This window comes from Dromaius novaehollandiae, chromosome 9 (assembly GCF_036370855.1).
Source record: "Dromaius novaehollandiae isolate bDroNov1 chromosome 9, bDroNov1.hap1, whole genome shotgun sequence".
Taxonomy (NCBI): Eukaryota; Metazoa; Chordata; class Aves; order Casuariiformes; family Dromaiidae; genus Dromaius; species Dromaius novaehollandiae.
Window position 1 is genome coordinate 4,489,324 of NC_088106.1, and position 21,915 is coordinate 4,511,238.

The window sequence follows — 21,915 nt, forward strand, 5'->3', positions numbered from 1 at the left end:
CACGGGCAATATACACACAGTTTGCAAGATGGTAACTGCTGTGTTTGCTGCTCGGGACCCAGCTGGATTTGCCTTCTCCAAAAGCCCTGTGGACTGCAGGGGAATGGAATTCATCCCAGCCTAAATCACTGCTGGCTGTGAAGACCTACCTCACCGCTTGGCCCACAGGCTGCGGCTGATCTTCAATCAAGAAAATCCTGCTCATCTAGTTCACCTGAGGAAAAGGGGGCTGAGCCTCGCCCAAAGATTAGGAGGAAGCAGAGAGGAGAAGAAGTCGTATTAAAGGACTCTTCTCATTCTGGGTCTTATTTTTTTGTAAGTGAATTACTATGTTTAAGCTTTCAACCTGTTCTTCAGTGAATGGATATTCAATGACTCCTTTTCAGAGTGCAGTTCTTTGCTGCTGTAGAGAAAAGGCTGCAGCTACAACAGAAATAAATCGCACAAGGCACATGCAAGCAAGATATCTCCCACAGACATTCTTCAGCCTAAACTCCACATTAGGTAAGGTTATTTGTCTTCGAATCATATCCCAAAACATGCTTACAAGCTTTTATTTTTAATTGAATTCGTTATGATATTGCAAGGTAGCCAGTTTTAAAATAAGGTGCTTATTAAATCTGTTAAATGTTGCCTCATTTGGTGAAATGGTTGTGTAAGCAAGATGTGTTTAGCAGCGTTTTTCAGGAGTGCGGAGGGGACTTTGTTGGAGGCTTTGTGTGATTCGCAGATGGAGCAGTGGATGCACAGTGTGAGCGGAGCTGAAAGCACTGCCCACTCCGAGATTTTGGGGTCTTCTGGGCTTTCCCCAGCTTTGGTGCAGCAAAAGGGAGCATGGGTTGTCACCTGGAAAGCTGTCGGGGCCGTGTGGCCCTGCTCCGAACTGGTTCATGGTGGTGGTTCGCGCAGGTGTTTCTCTAGCCCCTGGGCTGGGAAGCGTTTCCAGCGAGGGCTGAGCTTAAGCCTCCCTAGAGGAGGGAAGACATCGGCTCCTGGTGCTCTGGATAGCATGACCCCAAAAACAAAGCTCTTAAAACAGTGTTTCAGCAGTAACAGCCTAACGGGAAGCTGCCGTTGCGGTCGCTTCCATTGCAGCCTTTCTTTCCTGCCTGCTCTTGGCAAAGACGGGAAATTCTTACCTGGAATTTTCGTGTCTGGTTGTCTAATCCGGATGCTTGAATGGTCAGATTTCCAAAGGTGCTTATGGTTGTACAGGGTTGTCCTTTCGCTCACAGAGTTGGGTCAAAAAGACATATTCAAGTAAGTAAGTTAGCTTAAAAAAGAAAATCAGAATAATATTTATAAAGCGGCTGCCTTTCATGAGCTCAGGAGAAAACCAGCTGAATCCTAAAATGGGAAATTACTCTCCATATTTTATTAGTTGAAGTAATGAGGGAGGAGAGAGATTTAGATGGCACTGCCTAAATCCCAAGGTAATTTATCCACTGGTTAACAATGTTCAGTAGAAGATACCTCTAGTAAGAATGTAAATCAAAGAAGAGCTAAGAGAGAAAAGCTGCATATCTTATATAATAAGATTGCTGAATGGGAGTTACAAATGTTCTAGTATAAGTCTGAAATTATTGGAATAAGTGGGACGTGGCTGAATGAGGAAAAATGACTGGGGATTTAAAACATCTAGAGTTTACTGAAAGGATATTCAAAATGAAATAGGAGGCACAGTGATGTTATTGGTAAGGGATTATGGAGGCTCGTAGAGAAGTGATGTATGTATTTAGATGATACAGCAGAGACTCTTTGCATTGAGCTTAAGAACAGTAAAAGCAGTGAGATGGTTGTGGTGTTTTGTTGTTAGTCTCCTGTGAATGAAAGTCAGGAAATGTTTTTGTAAGTACAATAGCAAACAAAAAGGTTAATGCATTAACTACTGATTGAGATTGATAGCGTGCATAGTGAAAAAGGGCCAGCTTCTAGTATGGTTGTGTCCCTGGAGCAGCATGCTTCAGTGGGAAGAGCCGCGGAGTAAATGCCACATGGGAAGTGCAATGGAGAAAATATGTCCCCAATTTGTCAAATGCAAATTGAATATTATCCTTATCTGCTTGCTTATGAAAATGTCAATATGCGATTAAAATACTTATCTCCCAACTGGTAGCAAGCCATTTCCTAGCGACATCAGTCTTGGAGAAGGGAAGAGGGCAGCCAAACGAGGAAAATCTCTGCACTGAAGGCCATACCTGCCTCTATCCATAAGCACATTTCTCCTGGCAAGTAGCTAGTCAGGAGCTTTTGTGACCCCTCTTTGTTTTCAGGTCTGTCAGCTACTTAAGCTGATGTTAGTGCCAATGACAGTAGCTAGCCTTCCTGTTACTTTAAGTCAGGCAATTGCTGGAAAAATGCCAGTCTGAGTCATCTCAATCAGAGCTTTAATTAGCTTGTATTTTATAGGCTAACAGTTTGCCTTTTTTTTTTTTTTAATTATTTTTCCCTGAGTTCAATAACCTATTGTTAGAAGAGGAATTGTAAAAATAATTCTCAGGTCTTTGGAAATGGTCATCTAAGCCATCAGAAGGTCTGGCCCAGTTGTAGCTCTTCTATAGAATTAATAGGTTCAGTTAATTTTTTTCCCCACATAAAATGCATCTAAAGGTTCCCGGCATAGTCTGGGCAACAGCTAGTGATGCCCAAATCCCAGTCCGTGAAGTCCTAACCGAATTCCCAAGCTCCTTCCAGATGATCTATGTGATTAAAAACTGGAGTAACAAACTAGTTTCCTCTAATGGACCAACTGTTAAAGATAAACATACTGCCCCTTGATACAAAGTCAGTGGATAGAGATAAGGTTACTAAATTACAGGGGGATTTTGGTGAAAATCTTATTACTATCTCAGTTTTATATCCATTACGGAGACACTAAGAGACCATCTGGATCAGTTTTATAAACACGCTTCTTAACAACTGAACGCTGCAGTCTTGGAGGCCAACTGCTAGCAAAACCTTTCCTTGAATAACTCTCCTTTTTGCCATATTTGTGCAATACGGGAGTTTCTTGTTGTGCGCTCCGCATAACGTCTAGAACAGTATTCAAGCCAAAAGACCAACATCTTGGCATTTGTGTAAGAACTGCTCAGCCAAGTCCTTTTCATCTCTTCCCTTGACTTATGCCATGGGTAGGAAAGACAGGAGAAATGTAAATATTGGCAAGATGATTTTGTATAGGGTTCTCCCATCCGTCGAGTCCGTGTAACCGTCGTCCTGTTTGCGAGTTGAGTTTGATGGCCCTTGCTGCGACTCGTGGGAAGCCATTCCTGCAGCCTGGTACGGTTAGCGGATCAGCTTGCGGTTATTGCATCTCTGCTTTCGTCCGAACGCTCGTGACTGGCGATAACGGCAGATAATATTTTAATATAGGACAGTTCACTATAGAATCAAGACGTGAAGTGTTCTAGTAAATGCGTTATCCTATATATGATAGTCTTACCTTACGCTAAAGCTCCTTGCACTACTGAAGGAAGCATTTGGATTTCTGTGCTCAGAGTATACTGTAAAAAAAAATAAACAGTTTGGTGCAAAATATAAATTATTTTGCTTAATAGGACTTCCCAGGCTGGAGGCCTAGCTGTGTGGCTGGCTGTCTTGCGTCCTCATGGAGGAGGAGGATGTGGTTTGTGCGGGGCGTTGGGAAGTGCTTCGTGCAACGCGCTGCTTATCTTTCCCCGATCAGGGTCGATTTCCTAAAATCAAAACTGTGCTGTCGCTAACGAGGTAACTGCGGCCAGTCGGCACGGCGGGGCGGACGCTGAAACTCCTTGAATGCTTGAAACAACAATTGTCTCGTATTAATGTATATTCATGTGCCTAACAGATCCTCGTTTTCATCTCCCAGTGCCGTTTAATAAGGGACCGTGGAAACTGCAGCAGGTTTATTGAGCTGATTTGTTTCACATACGTGAGGAAAAACTATCAGAGTGCAGCCGTTGTCGGCTGAAACTGTGTTGTTTGATTCAGTGCTGTGATGAGGTTACAAAAATTGGGATTTATTCTAGGGGTACTACAAAGGCTGTTTAAAAGAAAAAAAGTCTACAGATCAGGCTGTGGGTCTGTGATCTGAAGAAGGAGGAGGAAACAAAAAGTTTATCACTTTTTTTATTTGCTATTTCTCTGTTGGTTTCCCTCTCTGTTACCCTGCCCGTTCGTCAGCCCTTCCCCACTTTGCCCTTCGTGCAGCTCTCGGACGGCCGCGGAGCAGGACGTCGCTCTCCCCTGCGTCTTCCGAGTTTCCCCATTCACCTCTCGCGTCCTGCTGCCTCAGCCGCGGCACTCGCTCGTCGTCATCTGGCAGCCGTTGTTTCAGCAAAATCGCTTGGTAGCTCCCTGTGCCTGGACCTGCCTTCTTCAGACATGAAACATCTCTTTGCGTTTCTCCCTTTCGGTTTTATCTCCGTTATGAACTGATTCGTATCAAATGATTGCCCAATCCATCTGTCCCCGGGCTCCTCGGTGACCGGGGGAGATTTGCCACCGCCTTAGTTCTGTGTCTTGGCCGCTCCGCTGTCTTGCTCCGAGAATTAATCTCTCCGAGCACTTTGGCTTCTCTTTGTTTATTGCTTTTCTCTCTTGCTTATTGTTTCCTCTAACATGCATCAAGTTGCTCCATTTTTTTCATTTTTAAAGACATAAAAGCCTGACAAATGGCTTTCTAAGAACTATGAATGCCGATGTTCTGTATGTTCCTTTCCGTAGATGCTGACTTGTGTGGTGACTCGTACCAAAGGTCTGTGCGAGAATATCTGTTCTGCCATCTAAAAAAAATCTGTGTAGATGGTGACAAAAGTACCACCTTAAAAATGAGATGGCAAGTCTGAGAAAAGCTAATTTACCAGGAGGTTTCATAGGTTTTTTCAGTGTTTCTGCATCATCTCCATTTACTGGGTGGGGATAAAGCTAACAACAAACATGAGAAGTCCCAAGCTCTGTCTTGGGAAGAGCAGCAAGGGAAGATTGGGGCGGACACGATGCCGGGAGGCTCGTGCAAGGTGTCTTGCAGAGGGAGTGATTGAAAGCCTTCAAATACTTACTTGACATTACAAAAATCCCACAACAAACAAGTGGGGGGGAAAAAACGTGAGGCTGGATAGCTAGGTAGGTATTGTGGAACCAGGTGGTTGCATCTCAGGCAGAGTGGGTCCAAGCAAAAATCCTAAAATGCTGTCTGTATACGCTCATGGTGTGTTTTTGTTATACGTTTTTGTTGTTATGTTCAATTCTTTATACAATAAAGACAGGGAATTAACTTTTTCCAGTTTGTTCAGAATGCACATTTGAACGTTAGTGATCAAACCTCACTTTTAATGTTTACCAGATGTTACCGTAGCTTGCTTCAGTTTACCTGGCAGCAGTATCTTATTATAAAAAGAGGTTAGGGAAATGTTTTATAGATTTCCAGCCATTTTGCTGATAACTATTTCAAAGTTCAGAAAGCAGGTGCTGTTGCTTAGGATTTCACTACGGCTTTCCAGTGGCTTAGAAGAAAAGCAGCATGCATCTCCTGTTTACAAATGAAACATATATTTCTGTGTAAGCTCTAAAAACAGTATAGTAGGCAAAAACATAGACTAATTCATGCGGAGATGTATATATTCCTAAAAAAATGACTTTCTGGCTGAAGTGTTACCATAGTGAAACAGGAAGGAAACAAAAAAGATTAGCGTGGCAAAAAGAAACGGATGGATATAATTTTTTGCCTATTGCAAAAACAAGGTTTTGCTTCTCTGTTTCTTTCTTTATTTGACCAAGACTTGCTGTATTACCTGAAATCTTCTCAGGGACTTGCAATAAATGAATGTGTGATTTAAAGGTCAGATAGAGAATAGAAACATTTGGGGAAGGGGCATTAATATCCTACTTTTTTTTTTTTTCTTATGCTAAGCAGTAGACTGGCAGTATCCAGTTTAATCCATGTGCTGAAATGGAGTTTTCCCATTCTGCATGAATTTTCTCATTTCCCACTGGACGGCAGACAGCTTGACCTGTGATCTTTTAGCATTGCACTGGGGCGAGTAGTGGTCTTGGGTGCGTGAGTTGGGGTCTGCAGTGATGCCGGTCAGGGAGCTTCGGACGTGACTCCGCACTAGAGCGGGCTCTCCAGCCCAAAGAGAAATCTCAAAGTTAGGCTAGATGTATTTAAAAAAAAAAAAAAAAAAAGTGTCTCAGGTGCTGAGAACTGTACTTGGTCTTTGGTTAAAATTCAGCTGAGCTCAGTCAAAGGTTTTTGCGATGTTTTTGTGCATTAGGTCTATGGTCCTGCCGTTAGCGCGTGAACTCCCCCTCATTGCTATTAGTGCCTTAACGAAGGAAGCGCTCCGTTCCCAGGAGCACGCAAGCCCAAGAGCAGAACGGCGCGTGTGCTTCGGCGCGGTGCTGAGCAGGGAGCGGGCTCGGCCGGCACGTATTTGCTGTGCCGGCTATGGCTATGTCGTGTTTCATCCCGAGTATTTACGGGAACGTCTTTCAGTTTATTGCAGGAGCGCTCGCTCGGCTCGTCTTTCTCCAGAGCACATAAACCGTACGGCTGCTAAATCATAGCCTTTGGGGTTTATGGATTTATTTGAGTTTACTTTTTCTTTTCACAGGAGCTGTAGTTTATAGTCATGAAAATGCTGTAGGAAACCTTATCATTAGGATAATTGGACAAGCGTTGGCTAGTTGCTGGGTCCTGCTACCCTCAGCAATGTTGGTGTTGGTCCCCTTGGAGGTCCTCTTGGCACCTTCACCAGATCCGGCTCCCATGTGCTCACCTGGGGCAATTGCAAAGCTCGTGATCCTGCCAACGGAGTAAGGTTTAAGTAGGATTTAAGTGGTGTGTCAGTCCTCTGCATAGAAGTGAGTTTTCCTGGCAGGGCCGAGTCCACAGTGTTTCCAAGCGCTTGGACTCAGCCTGCTGAAAGGCCCCGTGCCGCTTTCCCGCGGGCCTCCTTCACCCATCGTCGATAGCGCCAAGGGCTCGCAGTTAAAAGGGAGGTTGGGATGCAAACCTGGGATGCAAAATATTTTGAGGTTAACTTTACATTTCTGATTTAGCACATAATAAGAGATTCGAAAGGTGAGACATACATGAAGATAAGGAGTGCCATGTATTACTTATTTTTATATGATGTAATTTTGAGGACAGAATGTGAATCAGCATAGCCATTTGTATTCATTGTTGTCTGATATGCCTGACATTCAGCTCAAAAGGAATGCCACAGGTTTTTCACCCAGTCTGCTGTTACCTTTTAAACAGAAAAAGATGTTCCGTGCATATTCAATTACTTATATAAAATGGAGCGTCTCTAGTAGAAGTTGCAGGTCTGCGTTGCGGTTCCCACCCTGGTGCGTGCTGCAACGGCGAGGCTGCCGCTCTGCACTTCGCGGGGGCAGTTCCTCCAAGACTTTTGAGGAAATGAAAGGGCTTACTTTAAGTGAACAAATGTCAAAAATGTTTAATTTTTGCGGAAACTCAGCTCTGTTTTTCCCAGCCGCGGCTGTTCGTTATGGGCTCGTGCAGCTGAGTGGTGGTTTAATTTCTCCCTTAGCAGGAGAGCACCAGCAGCTCCAGCAGTCCCACCAGTGCCGCGCGATAGCGGAGGGTCCTCAAGAGTGGCCCACTGCCCTGTGCAACTCAGGTTGCAAAACCTGGATGGGCCCGAGGAGAATCTCTTACGTAGCACCAGCATGGAAATAAATAACACTTTTAGGGTGGTGCAGGCTCTTCTGCCCTACCTTCTCCTGCTCCTTTGGCCGGCGTAGGGGACTTGGGAACCCAGGTCCTGCTCCTGCCTGTCCGCGTTTCTGGAGTGTTTAGCATGTCTTCTCCAACCCCCAGACTGCTCCTGTGGCCTCCGCAAGGGAACTCTTTGCACAGTTATATTTCCACCAGCCTGGGGTAAGTCTTAACACCAAATTTTCTAAAATCAAACACAAAACAGCCAAAATTCTGAGTTAGGGCAGGATGCCCTCTTGCCTGATATTTGTTAATATTGGTTATTGCCCCAAACCAGCGAAAGGATATCATCATTAACCACCTTAATGGTTTCCACTAACTGCAAAGTCTTTGGCATGCAGTAATAAAGTATCTATCGTTACTTAATTGTAACCAAGAGGCAAGCGCACATAGTTATACTGATTATTTATCAGTGAGAGGCTGATGGCTTTAATGGGCTAATAATCTTATAATGAATGCAGTTTAATTATATATGGTGAGGCTGTGTAATTGTTATTTAAAGTGCAGGATAATTTCTAAAAGTGGAAAGCCACAGAGAAAACAGGATGCGAATATTTCAGCTGTCTGCGGAAACAGAGCTTTCTGACACCAGGCCTTGGCGCAGCACATTAAACTTTCCTGCAGTGAACCGGGGGTCAAGCACATTCAGTAAAGAACGGTTGTTTATGGCCTCCTTGGCCTTTGAATGGTAAGCCTTTTTTTTTTTGTACTTTATATATGAAAGTATCTGAATATCCCTTGATTTACAACATAAACTTTCAAAAGAAGTAATCCTTCTGGCAGTTTTGCCTTGTAGAATATTAAAAATGGTGGGAATAATGAATATACGTTTGAAAGCCAAAAAGTAAGTCCATATTCACCCCCTGCCCTCTATGAACTATAACTGGCCATACTCTTTTGGTTGACCATAGTGGAATGTCACTAATTTATCTCTAATAATGGTTTATACTAGTAAATACTTTCTTTGTGAGTTTGCATTCATATGTTTCAATTGTCCTATCAAGTGCTAAAGTTCCCGTTGAATATAGGTGCTTTTCATATTTACTAAGTTGAATTAGTGGATTAAAACTATTGCCTTTTAGCTGTTAGAATTGGCCTACATCTTCTTGAGGTTGGTCAGTGTTTACAGAGTGAATGCGACATAAAAAATCAAAACTTAGGCCCTTTGGGGCACTTGTACAAAGAGATTTAGGCTGTATGATTTCTGTACCAATGTCGTGATTCGTAAAGGCACGATAGCCCCTAACTCCCATAGAAATCAATGAGTCTTGAGAACTAGACTTTGAAAATCCTTCCTGACACCTGCATTTATTTTTCTTGGCTTTAGTATCTTTAAAACCTGGCCCTTCGCACGGTTTCATTGCCACACTCGAGAGAGAGGTTTGCAGTTAAACTTGCCATGTGGATCTTGATACGGAAAGCAATCAATATCCTAATGAAGCAAACAAACCATCAGGCATAACAAATTATCCGCAAAAACTAATTGGAGAAGTGTGTTACCTAGAGGAAAAAAAATAACACTGGAGCACTCGAATGCTGCTGCACTTCACATGGAGGGACGGCCCTATATGGTTTCTTGGCTTCCTTGAGCTGAGAACTTTCCTCCAGTTCTCTGTTCCCATTTAATCCTGGCACATATTCATGGCAGCATACTTCATTTTTCTGTTGAGGCATCCATATTTAAAAATAAAAGTACGAGAAGCAAGGTGTGAGTAGGTGGAAATCCTTTGCTGATGAGCCAAACTGCACGATGGATATTCTGTAATTTCCCGGCACAGTGGGAGCTCTGCGGAGGGGAAGGAATAGCTCTTGAAGCTCTGTTTTCCTTTATCAGGTTGTGTGCCGTGAGTGCGCTTTCTTGCTAAAACTTTTAAATGACTTTAATTACTGAAACTAAAAAGGGCTGCTGCAGAAGTTGTTCCCACACAAGGTAAAAGGTCATTAAAACTTTGGACCATCAAGCTAATTTGTGAATAATACTGTACTCGAGCTGTTCTAACAACAGTAATTATGCTGCAAGATCTCTTTGCTGCTGCAGCATTTTTCCTACCTTTTCAAATAGCTCCCAGCACAGCATACGCTGAATTCTCTTGCAGTGTAAGTAACAACTAGTCATCATGGTAGTTTAATAATTGCAAGACCACAAAATTGTGGTTCTGTAATAAAACTGCAAATAGATATTGACCTACTGATCAGATTCCACTTAGATTTTTCCTAAAATTTGGGAGAATTGAGTTCTATGGTAGAAATATTTCATGAGAGGAGGTTCTACCATCTCTTCTGTGTGCTTATACATAAAAATGCCTATGTGCTGACGATGCTGAGCTTTGACCAAGATTTGAGTCTTCTCTTTTAGTTCAGGTTCAGTAAAAAAAAATAAATGAATATATGCGTATATAAATATATATATATATACATATAGCTGAATCTCACCACAAATCTTTCTGAGAAATTAGATCAATGGACTAATTTTTAGTAGGAAAAGCTGACCTGTAGTAGAATTGCTAGTTGACTTTATAAACATTACAGAAACTTTTATCTTCAGCTTCAAAAGCTCGGGCAGTTCAATCAGAAGTGCAGCTTCAAGCGTCTGACCGCGGGTCACGCGGACAGTGACAGCCTCGGTGGCAGATGGTGTATGACACCTTCAAGCTGCGTGTTTGGGTGTACTTGAAAGCTTGCTTGTACTAACCTTGGATGAGTATTGTTCAAATAGCCTGCAACGCTGTGGATTGCTCTTCCAATATAATTAATAGGAAGCCTTCATTAAAGCCAGTGCGGTGCATATAGGTCTTAGCTGAAATTTGTGTGCATCTTCTTTAACCTGTGTGTTCCCATGGATAAAACTCAGGTTTTCTGCTGGGTGTAGCACTGGGAGCAGTGATACAGCTGAATGAAAAATCACAGCCCTTGGTCCCATTCTAGCAATAACCTCAACATGAGGTCATTCAGTTCAGCTCGGTGAACTGAATATACAGCAGATTGCAGGTTCAGGAAAAACAATAGTCTGCAGAAAAGCACATTTTTGATTTCCACCAGGTGCTTCAGCCGTGGTTCCAGAACGATAGCGCACGTTGATACCAATGCCGTACGCTGCTCGCATTCACCAGCTTTCCCAGTCGTGTTTGGCTTTTTGTATCACACGTAAGCACAGGCCGATCTATGTTCCTCATGTATTCGGTAGTTTAGCAGAGAGGATGGAAAAATGAGGCTTGAAGAAAGATGGGGTTTTGTTTCTGGTTTAGTTCTGGTATCAAGAAGTGATGTGCCCAAACCATCACGATGAGGCTGAGATGCTGCTGTGCACTGGTCCAACGCCTTTGTTTAGCTGGAAAGCTATCATCAGCGCGTGCTGCCTACTGACTGACCAAAATCTGCTGCTCATGATCTGTACTGTGTGTGTGAGATTTGTTTTTCTTCATTTGAAGGATGTGAATGGAGCATCAGGGATATTCTGTCAGCAAGAGCACAACATTTTTTATTGTTTGTATAGACTACAGTTAAGATACAGCTGATGGGAGAACATACAAAGTCTCAGTCTATAAATTTCCATTTCTTTTTGTGCCAAACTAGAATACAATCAGATACTTAAGTGGGACTATCTGCTTCAGTATGAATACAGAAAAAAACATATTTTAGATTCAATCGCTGACTCTGTTCTTCTATCAAACATATCATCTTTTTCCTAAACTCTGGCAGATTTGTCATCTTTTCCACCAAAACCCTTTTCTTTTAGGCTCTTGTTACTTGGAGAGCTCTGCTAGCAACTTGTGCTGCTTAACTTGTCAGGGGCCAGGGAAGAGGCTGGGTGCATCACTGCGACTTGCAATGAGGGATTGCAAATAACTGAGCTCGGAGCTGAGGCTTTGAGCGTAACCAATTGTTTCTATATCCCATTCTTAAATTCAGATTACCAATGGACTTTGTATGTGGTTTGCTTTGAGGCAGAAAGGTGCAATCGTGATTTTACAAATACGTTATTTTTAAAGAGGACTCACTTCAGTATTCAAAAAGTAGTATACCATCTTTAATGTATGGTAAGAAATTCATATTGGGACGTGCAAGTGCAACAAGCGTTGCCCCACCATGCCTAGCTGTATTCCACGGTTAGCGCAGCTGAACAGCCCCGGAGCCTCACGCCAGCGCTAAGAGAATGCAGTCTCGAATTGCCAGCGTCTTGTATTCGCGTGGTTATTGCATATGTCACTGCAGCAGAGAGTTAAGTTCACTGGGCTTCTTACCTCTGCCTATTGAGTTATTAGCAAGCCTGGATGCTTATTATGTTTCTCTGAGTTTTCTGGGTTTATAAAACTGCTTGGCTGATATGCTTACAATAACCTTGAAATGTATTTTCCCCTAATGTATGCTATTTATTCTCAAGAAACTAGTTGGAAGGTTTCCAATTAAACTTTGTTCCACCGGATAATATGGGGGGAGAGGTTCTAAAATGTGTTTTTTCTGCAACATGCATGATGCTATGAATCTTTGATGAATCAGAAACATGGTGTCAGTAAAGGTGACAAATGTTTTTCTGAGCAGCTGCAAGATTCAAGAGGATAACATAACTTCAGAAACATAGTGTATTAGTGTTTCTGAAACTATTTTCTCTGAATTTTGAGGAAACTCAAATATTTAGCAAGATGGAATTGTGTGAAGATACCTGATTTTCTGTCTGTGCTCCTCTCTTTCCGCAGTGTTCAACTACATGTCTCAAGGGAATTTTTCTGAAGTATTCCAACATCAATAAAATGACGCAAAGGTGGAAGAAAACTTCTATGGGGCCATCGTGCCAGCAGCTCGAGCGCTGCGTGCTCATTAAAGACTTCCTAGAAACCTGCCCAGATGCCATCAAAGTCCACTAATAATGGCAGCCTCTGCTGGTAATTGAGAAACAGAATATTTTAGATACTCGAGAACTTGTTTATTTTAAAATACTGGCAAAATGAAACTGGTGTGCTGGCAGCCCAGTGAGTGAGAACCGGACCATGTTTCTCAGCTACTGGAGCTCATTCCCTGGATTTCGGTGGTGCCGAGCCACTTCCCACAATCTCGGGAAAGGTGGTCCAGGGAAGGAGGCAGCTCTGCCACGCTCCTTCACGCGTCGGTTTGACATCGGTGCCGGCTGGCAGACAGCTTATTTCATCTTTCATTCCAGCGATATAGGTTTGTAACTTTATCTCATTTCATGCAGAGTTAAATGTTATCGCTCGCACGGCGGCTTGCAAACGAAGTGTGTGAGCCGATAATACGTTGGGCCGCGCGGTGCTCTCGGCTCATCGACAAGGCCGGCGGCGGCTTCGCGGGATGCAAGCAGCATCCTTGCAAAATGGGGATGGGTTCTGAAGACGTGACATATTTTAGCACGAAAGGAACAAAGGGCAGAAAAAGACTTGTTAGTGTAAGATAGCAAAATAAATTGAAGTCACTGAAGTACAAAACCACAGTGGAGTATGTAATTTCATTCTATAAAAGCATGTGGTTAAACATTAGAATAAGTTAAGTTAGCTAAAATGTCCAATTTTTTCCTTTATATATATCTATACATGTATACCTATATATGCATGTATTTCTGTACATGAGAGATGATGATGAGCTACTCAGCTTTGCTTTGATGCCCACCTGCCTGTACCTACAAATTTCCTTTTTTCAGTCTTTTTAGTGACAAAATAACAATATTGTTTTCTGCATGTTACTATTGCTTTCAGTTTTTTAATTGAAAAAAACAAAACTATTATGTTAATGAAACAGCTAGGTCACTGAGCATTCAAATATGCGTATTTTTCTCTAAGGATTTAGTTTATATTAGGCCTGTGTATGTTTTCAGGTGCTGTGACATAAGTTCCTTTTCCTAAATGTTGAAAGCAGCTTTTACCAACCTATTTTTTAAAAATACCTACCAAAATAGCATAGTAAATTCCATCTTTATTGAACATTTAATGCATGTTGTTAGTACCAAGAGGTGTGGGGTTTTTTTTTATTTTTTTTAAGAGCATTTTTGGCAGTTTGAAGTTAACACCAGCGAAGTCCTTAGGTGTGGCAGAAGAAGGTTGAAAAGCTGATTCTTCATCTTGCAGATAAATGCTTTCTACCTCGAAAACAAGCCGTGAAATCTTAAACTCAAAGAATGAACGCGTAAGGTTCACTCTACGTTGTGCTTCACTTAGCAATGCCTTCGCTATTAAAGCAGAAGTTACCAGCCTCTCGCAGACGGCTGCGTAACTGCTAGGTAGTAAAACCCCCCTGAATGCAGAGGACGCATTAAACTGGAGCTGGACCATAGAAAGATGGGTCTGTCTTCTCATTTTACCAGAGACTTTATTTGACATTGATGGAGCTCTGGAAAAAGAAAAATCAGGAGTGCACAATTTAAAGCTTAAATTGATCTCCCTTTCAAGGAAATCTAAGGAAATATTCCTCCAATAAAAAGTTTATGAAGATACTGTGACAAAAGATACAGACAGAAAAAAAATTAGCATTTAGATTGAGACGTACCGAGGAGCCAGCCGCAGCGTAAGCCCTCCACTGCTGCTCTCTGTGGCAGGAAGACCTTCATGATGGTGACCCAAGAGTTTGAGTCCCCCAGGATCAGTATCCTGCGAGGGAGTTAATAATCCTTCCTACAAGACAGCTGTAGGCTCCCCCGTGTTTCATTCTAGCAGAAACTGTCTTGCTGTCGGCATCAGTGTAGCTGCCGGCATGTCGAGCTGGTGTCCCCGGGCACCAAGCTGTGGGATGAAGGTGCGGGCTTGGCCCATGCCCCAGTGCCTTCCACAGCAGCGCCCACTGCCTCCCCGTAATGCCAGAAATCTCACTCTACTTTGCCTTTTCCGTAGGCACCAGCAGCAAATAGACCTGTTTCTGCAGCGCCCGCCTGGGTTGTCCCTGCTGGCACGTGAGGGTCAAGGTGGAGACGCTTCCTGGGCCTCTGCTGCTGGGAGGCAAGGTGAGAGGTGAGTGATGAGGAAGATGATGATGAGAAATATTTCCTGGTTATGCGTTTAAGGGTTGTTCAGAGAGACCTGCTGGGGATATATATATATATTTTTATGCCCTATCTCACGGCTGTAGCTCGTGTGTGTAGGCTTGAGTTAGCGTTACTCCTCCTGGCTTGGTGCTCTCGCAGTGAAAGAGCTGCTCAAATGAGTCTTGTGTGGCCTTTAAATTAGTCCTGTGTGGCCTACACAGACCTGGTGGTGCCCGCAGAGGTTGAAGCGATTGCCGTAATCGTACTGGTGCGTGTGGTGTAGACAATCCGAAGGCAGAGAAGAAAAACGAGGAATCCCCTAATCATCTTATTTAGTTTTTTGGATCATGGCATGACTCAAAGATCTCTGTTTCACTTGCTTCGTTAGGAAAAGTGGATGTGTACATGATTTCCTGATTAATGCTGTCGTGCCAAAAACTGTGTTTTGATGAAGGGAAGGTTGTTTTCGCTCGCAATCGATGGCACCACGATCAGTCATGCAGCAGCGCAAAATATGTGCTTTTTACAAATTCTTGCTTCCATGGCCAAAATGAAATTGGGCCAGCATGTGTATCGCTGGGGACTTTGCTGCCGCTGGTACGGTGCTCAGGTGAGTTCGGTTCTCCCCGTCACTGTCTGGCAAGCGGGGAAGGCGGCAGGCGTTTTGGCAGATCTCCAGCTAATAAAACACTGATAATGCCACTGAAGCGAATTAGAGCTACGACACTTTACTGCACGGTGGGGCACCCCTGCTGCGGTTAGCCAAACCCATTCGAGATCCAAAACAGGAATAGGCTCCTTCAGAATAAAACCAGTGTTCTTCTTTGTGCTGTTAGTCAGGGTTTTTTCCTCCCAAGGTTCAGATCTATACAAATATTCAGAAGTGCTGCAGAGCTTTCAGAGACTGTTTTCAGTCTTAAAATTGTTTGTTTCCTCACATCTTGAAGTAAGCAACTTTGTTGTCAGACCCTGCATCATTCTCTTCATTTCTAAACATAGAGTAGTCACAGTATTTTATTATTTCTTTATTTAGAGTAATAAAACGCAGCCTTTTGGAGTGATTCAGAATGCATATGCAAATAATTGCAAAAAAGCACAACAATATAAATGTAAATCAGGAGCGTTTCTAGTTTTCAGAGCTTTGTTAGGCCTTTATTAGCTGGTCCATTGTGGTAATCCTTTTCAAATTGTTTAATTTTCTTTTCTAAATCCATGGTTTCACTGATCTTCATCTTTGTCTTCGGCAAAGTTTCTTTAATGGTGATCCTGGTAATAAAACCTAATATCCTAGAGATTTCTGTCTCCATTGGTGGAGTAAACATTTAAGTTAGTGGAAAAAAGAAAAGTTTGCATTCAATTATGTGAGATTTTCTGAGCTTCTGAAATTAAAGCCTCTTCCTAATATGCATTTTCTTTCTTTATGGCATGCATTTCTGAAATACAAAATAGGAAAGTTAACTCTCAGCCTTTCTTCATTGATTAATATTGGTGATACACAATTATTAAAAATGAAATTAACATCTTCCATCCATACACCAACCCTTGATGCCTGGTTTCAATGCCTCCCTCTTACCTCTGCTGGAGTGGCAACGGCTTTCAGAAGGCCTTGTGCTGCCTCTTGTGGGTTTTTGGCTACTTGCTGTAATCCTTTCCTTCCAAGATTGCCTTTGTATCCATGGAGGAGTCTGGACCTACTGGGTCTACCCCTTCCTCAATCCCTGTCCTCCACAAGGATGTCAGGTCGACCCACAATCTAATAGCAAATGTCCCTGAGAAACAAATTACTCAGCACGACCTGTGCTTGGCAAACTCGGTGCTGGGAGAATTTTTAGCAGGTAGGTCAAACTCTTCTCGGGTCACAATTTCTGAAGGTCTATGAGAAAAGCTGAAGTGAAAGTTAGGGGGCTGTTTTAGTGAGTGTTTTCATTATCTCAGAAACATTTCTACTCAAAAAAAAAAAAAAATTTGTCCAGCTTTAGAAATTATTAAAAATGAGAAACATTCAGTTTTGTGTCAGAAAAGTTTGGCTGGTCACACACATTAGACACTAAAATGCCCTTCTAAAGAAAACTGTGAAAAACAAGCTGGACAAAACTTCTGTAATATACTTTAGGGCAAAGAAAAGGGTGGAACGAGAGGACCGAATAAGCCTTTTTCTTGTTCTGTGCGAAGCTTTTTACTACATTCCTCATTCTGCAGCGCTCTCTCGGGTAGACCCTGACCCCTCTTTTGTTTCTGTAGAGGTTTCTAATTAAGGCTGACCAGGGAAAGGACCCTTATGCAAGAGAGAAACAGCAAGCGAGGGTTTCCTGGAGGTGCAGCCTCCTTCTGCTTTCACAAAACTCTTCTCCCGTCATTCTCTGAAGGAGACGGGAAGGACGCTAGCAGTGCCGTGATGTTGATCAACCCAAGAGTCATCTTGGAGAGCAGCAGTACAGTCGGCGTTGGCAGCACAGATGTTAAAACATGACTTCTCAACAGGCTTCTCTTTCCTACTCTATCTCAAAACCCACTGTACTTTTTAAAATTCCCCCACTGCTATTACTGCTATAAATCCATCATTAAAAGCATATTTCTGTGGACATTTAGAAAACTTTTCTTCTGCATAACATGGTTTTCACCTTAAGCTGCAGACAGGGTAATTTGTTTTCCCTCACTATTTTCTTTGGAATTTCATTTGGAATGGTGGGGAAGGTAAAAGTGGCAAGAGCAGCAAGCAGTGCATTTTGGCTGAAAAATAAAATTGGAGGCTTAAAATGACATGAATATCGAGTTGAAATTTCAAGTAGAGATGCGAGTATTTAAGTAGACATCAGCAATTTCTGAAGAAAGGCAAATTGAGTTACAGATGGCACGTATTGAAATAGAGGAAGCAAGGAGAGATGGAGATTATTTAGGACTTATGCAAGAGCATTGAAAACTGTGAAATCTGTGGCCAGTCCAATGCTGTATTCGCTCTGGGGAGAATGTGTCCGATGAGTACAAATGCGTGTGTCGATGATGCACAGCATATGCCTGGCTGCTGACGTGGAAGAAGGATTTGTTGAGCACCTGTGGGACAGCATGAACTGCGGTGATCCAGTTTTGAAAGGTTAAAATCATTCCTCACGGGTGTTTACATGTCAAAGATATTCTTACTTTAATTTATGGATACCTATTAATTAATCTATCTTGTTTTATATATTTTATGCAAATCTATTCATGACCAAAATATTGGTCAAATATAAGATTAATGCTTTCAGGCATTGGATTATGCTACGTTGAGTGTTTTCATGGGGAACTAAGAGTTTGAGGGAGTGTTGGTAATATTTTAGGAAGTACTGAGTGGGTTGTTTGGTAAAGAGGAGAGAAGGCGAAGGCTCCCAGTGTCTGGGCTAGGCAGGCTGTAGGCTCTGCCAGCACGTCCAGCACCCTTCCCATGCTCTGCTGGAGAGCGAGGCGGTGGCATCGCTTGTTGACAAGCTTGGCATCTAGCCATCGCTTCTAATAGTCATTTAAATTTCTGCCTGTGTGGATCAGCGTGGTCTGTACTGGGAGAACCACTGCGAAACTCTTTGGAAATTTTGTTATGTAGCAGTTCTTCAGCACTGCTTAGGGAAGAACAGGCAGGACCCTAGGGGCCATTGGCACTCATAGGTATGTGTCCTTCAGGAAGGTGTGGTGAAGAAGGTTGAGCATTGGTTTGGAGGGATTTTTGGCTGTGCGTGTTTTTGTTTCTTGTTTTTTTTCTTCTCCCTGCCTATAGTAATACTCCTCTTGGGTTTGGATCTCTGGGCAGCTATTAAGTAGGTCAAGAAACAGTTGTTTTCTTTCTGCCCTCACTAAGTACAGCGTTCCCTCTTGAAGAAAGCATTTCCCCCATGAGTAACAGGAAAAGTCAGAGAGACAAGTCAGCCTTTTTAATTTGGTGCTTTATATATTTTGGGGGAACCAGCTGCCCTGGGACCTGTGCTGCTGACCCCACTAGAGGAGCAGCTGAAGGGAGGTGCCGGCGACGGCGTGGGCTTGCTGTCTCCTTCCCGGTTTTACAGCCTGCGAATGCCAAGTCCTACGTGAGCAGCAAGAAGTGCTGAGCAGGAGGAAAGAAAACCGCGGTACGTGCTGCCCTTGACGGTACTCAAAACGGATTAAAAGTGTTACTACGGCAAACAGGGAAGCAAGCACATGAGTTGATTGGGGGGGAAAAAATTTTTAGTTGATGAAATCCCTCTGTGTTGACAGTCTTGGGGTTTTTCTGTGGTGTGAGCTTGCTGTTACTCAATTTTCATATAGTTGCAAATAGACCAATAGTACAGCAATTGTGTCATTATGGGAATACAGGTAATAATTTTCCAGAGTAGCCTCTATTGCTTCTGGGAGATCATACAGTCCCTGTATGTAAAACATAGTGTTTTGTAAAGGAAATATCGCAGGTGTTTCCACCTGGTAATTCCTTAGAAAATCCTTCAGACAAATGTGGAATGTTTTTAATCTTAAAATTACTTTGTACTTAAAAATTTGCCTATTTACACACACACACACGTTTGCATGTGTATATATACACATATATTTGTGCATATGTATATATGCAATGCAGAGTAAAATGACTTAGTTCAGTTGACCCCAAATAAACTATTTTTGGAATTCATTTTTCAGGAAAACAAATTCATCTATTTTTCTAAGTTTGGGAAGAAAAAATGCTTGAAAATCCTTATAGTTTTCTAATGTCATAATCTTCTTTCTTCCCCCAGTTTGAATATTGATTTTTTTTCATACATTTTTTTTTTCTGACATTCTTACAAGAAACCTCACAGTTTCTCCTCCCCCGAGGAGCGCGGGCAATGGAGCTCGGGGGTATGCGCCCTTTTGCTCCTATTGCTTTGTAAGAAATTGGGTATCACTTTTCTAAAGAAATGTGCAAGATATATATGCACATACATATTTATGTGTGTATATATGCACACACAACATATATGTGTATACACACACGCATATATATTTATATCTTGCCTATATTCAGCCATTCCTGTGTTTCAAAGCGTGTAAGGTTGATATCAACTGGAGTTATATAGATCTAGACTCTTCCAAATCTTGAAAAAACTTCAGGGCTCTTCAGTTATCATTAAATTATCACTCCTTATGAGTGAAACATCTTGAGGATACTGTCAACATTTACCCTTATTTTCTGTTGGTTCAGTTGCTTTTTCATTTTGATTTTGTTTCTTTGGATAATAATGGTAATATCAGCTATGACTTAAAGTTGACACTCTGTTTTCAAAATTTTTATCTGGTGCCTGGACAGCTTTCCCTAGTTATTTTTGCTTCTGTCCTGAGACAAAAAAAACGCAATCTGTTGTCATCTCTTTAGGTAAGCAAGTCTCATATTGTTAGCAGACTCCTCATTGGGTTTGTAATCCAGCATGGTTGCTTCCCTCTTTACTGCTTGTCTCCTTCTGTTATTTAATGAAAGAGGAATATCTGACGGGTGTCTCCTAACAGTGAGTATGTGAATTCTAATAAATATAACCCTGTGCTTCTCCGTTAAAGTTGACGATAAATCCTCAGTGACTAGTGCTGGAGCAGAAACACGCTTTCATCTAGAACCGATGCCGATGGCTAATAAAGATGCTGCTAAGCAGGTGAGGTATCATCTCTCTGTTTTGTACAGTTCCTATGACACAGAGAAGGTCTGATTTCACCTATGCTCGCAGACTCCCTTCTGAGGGCTCTGGGCCAGATTGCGCTACCATTTCTGGGTAGTCGCTTCCCTGTCCTTGTGCCCTCAGGTAAAATTGGGCTGGAAAAGGCGTTTGGCAGGGCTGAACTGAATGCAAGGCTAAGGATTTCATGGTTAATACGCCCCGCTGGAGGAGACTTCTGAACCTGAATCAGTGAAACCTGAACAGCGAGGATGCTCCACATCAGTGGAGCTTTGAGCTAATCCCAGACTTTGCAGCCTCTAAAGCCTTAGCCCCCCCCCAAATCTCCGAGAGACTTGGTCAAGCCATGACTTTGGGTCTTTCAGGTATCCAGGTAAGAGCAAGAAGTCTGGAAGATTTGAATTCAAGTTTTAGTGAACTACCAGACTTAAAGTTATTTTCCCATGCTGCATGCTAAATTGCAAATCAAATGCACTTGACTCATCATGGGGTTTAAAGAGGTGTCTCCCCCATCTAGTGCATTTAAACCAACAATGCACGTGGACTAAACTTAGCTCAATCAGCCAGGCCTAAGACTGCGAAAATAATTTTAAACTGAATGTAATCGGGGTGAAGGCTGGCAGATGTAATACTTCTGAGTCCAAACTTTCTGCATAATGTTTTACTCCTGAGTGCAATCAGCAGTAAAATATAATGAGGTGTCAGTTTTACATACTCTATACAAGGTAATGAAGGATATTAAAAATGTACTGTGGTTAATACAATGATTTTGGTTTTACATTTCCCTAAAGCCCTAGCCATCTTGCTTATTTGCTTTCCAGCTCAATACTGTAAATGAAGGCAATAATGACTGATGAGGGTAAACATACTTGGCAATATGCAAAGGCAACATCAATAAACTAGATGAGTAGAGCAGCAATAAAGGTCACTTATTCTCTAGGGACCCCCCAAAAATGTTACCTTTAGTGATGCCAGGAGAGTCTTATATTCTGATGGCTGTTAGCAAGTGAAATGAAATTTTCACTGTTTCGTGTTCATGGGACAGTGTTGGCTCCTGAAGTATAATCAAAGGAAAACAAACTGAGAATTATGTATTGAACCATAAACGACATATCAAATGATTAAATTACCATTATGACTGGCCTGGAAAATGTAATCTATTTCTCCTCTAATTATCAGAAATCACTTTTTGTTGGAGTACATCTTCTCCCCTCTGAATACTCAACTTTAGTTATTTTCTTCCTTTCTGGAAAAAAAAGAGAATTATTAAATTCTATTAAACAGTTGTTTACCCTGCTCTATAATGTGCTGATTGCTCACTCAAATGCTGGTCCTTCACACTCTGGTGTGCAATGCTGGTGGACACACAGATGGTGGTACTAAGAAGCAGTTTTGGAGAATTTTGCAGTCTTGAGACAATTTCTTCTTGAGCTGTCACTCTGTGAGCGCATTCGATCTTCATCAGAAGTTATTAGCATAAACTGGAGGAAATAAATTGGTTCCTTCAGTCTGTCTATATCTGTCGTCTTCCAGGATCGATGTGCCGATTTGTTATTAGTTCCTGCACTGGTCAGAGAGTTTTGAGAACA

General features: G+C 42.2%; 1 long non-coding RNA gene across 4 annotated transcripts in view; it reads left to right on the top strand.

The window, feature by feature from the left end:
• Positions 1-296: 296 nt before the first annotated feature.
• The window catches only part of LOC112986419 (uncharacterized), a 48,588-nt gene continuing 26,969 nt past the window's right edge, over positions 297-21,915 (top strand). For all 4 annotated transcript variants that reach the window (XR_010390423.1, XR_010390425.1, XR_010390424.1 and 1 more), the window contains exons 1-3: positions 297-504; positions 12,418-12,886; positions 14,557-14,673. This is a non-coding gene — a long non-coding RNA (uncharacterized LOC112986419). The remainder of the gene's footprint in view (positions 505-12,417; positions 12,887-14,556; positions 14,674-21,915) is intronic.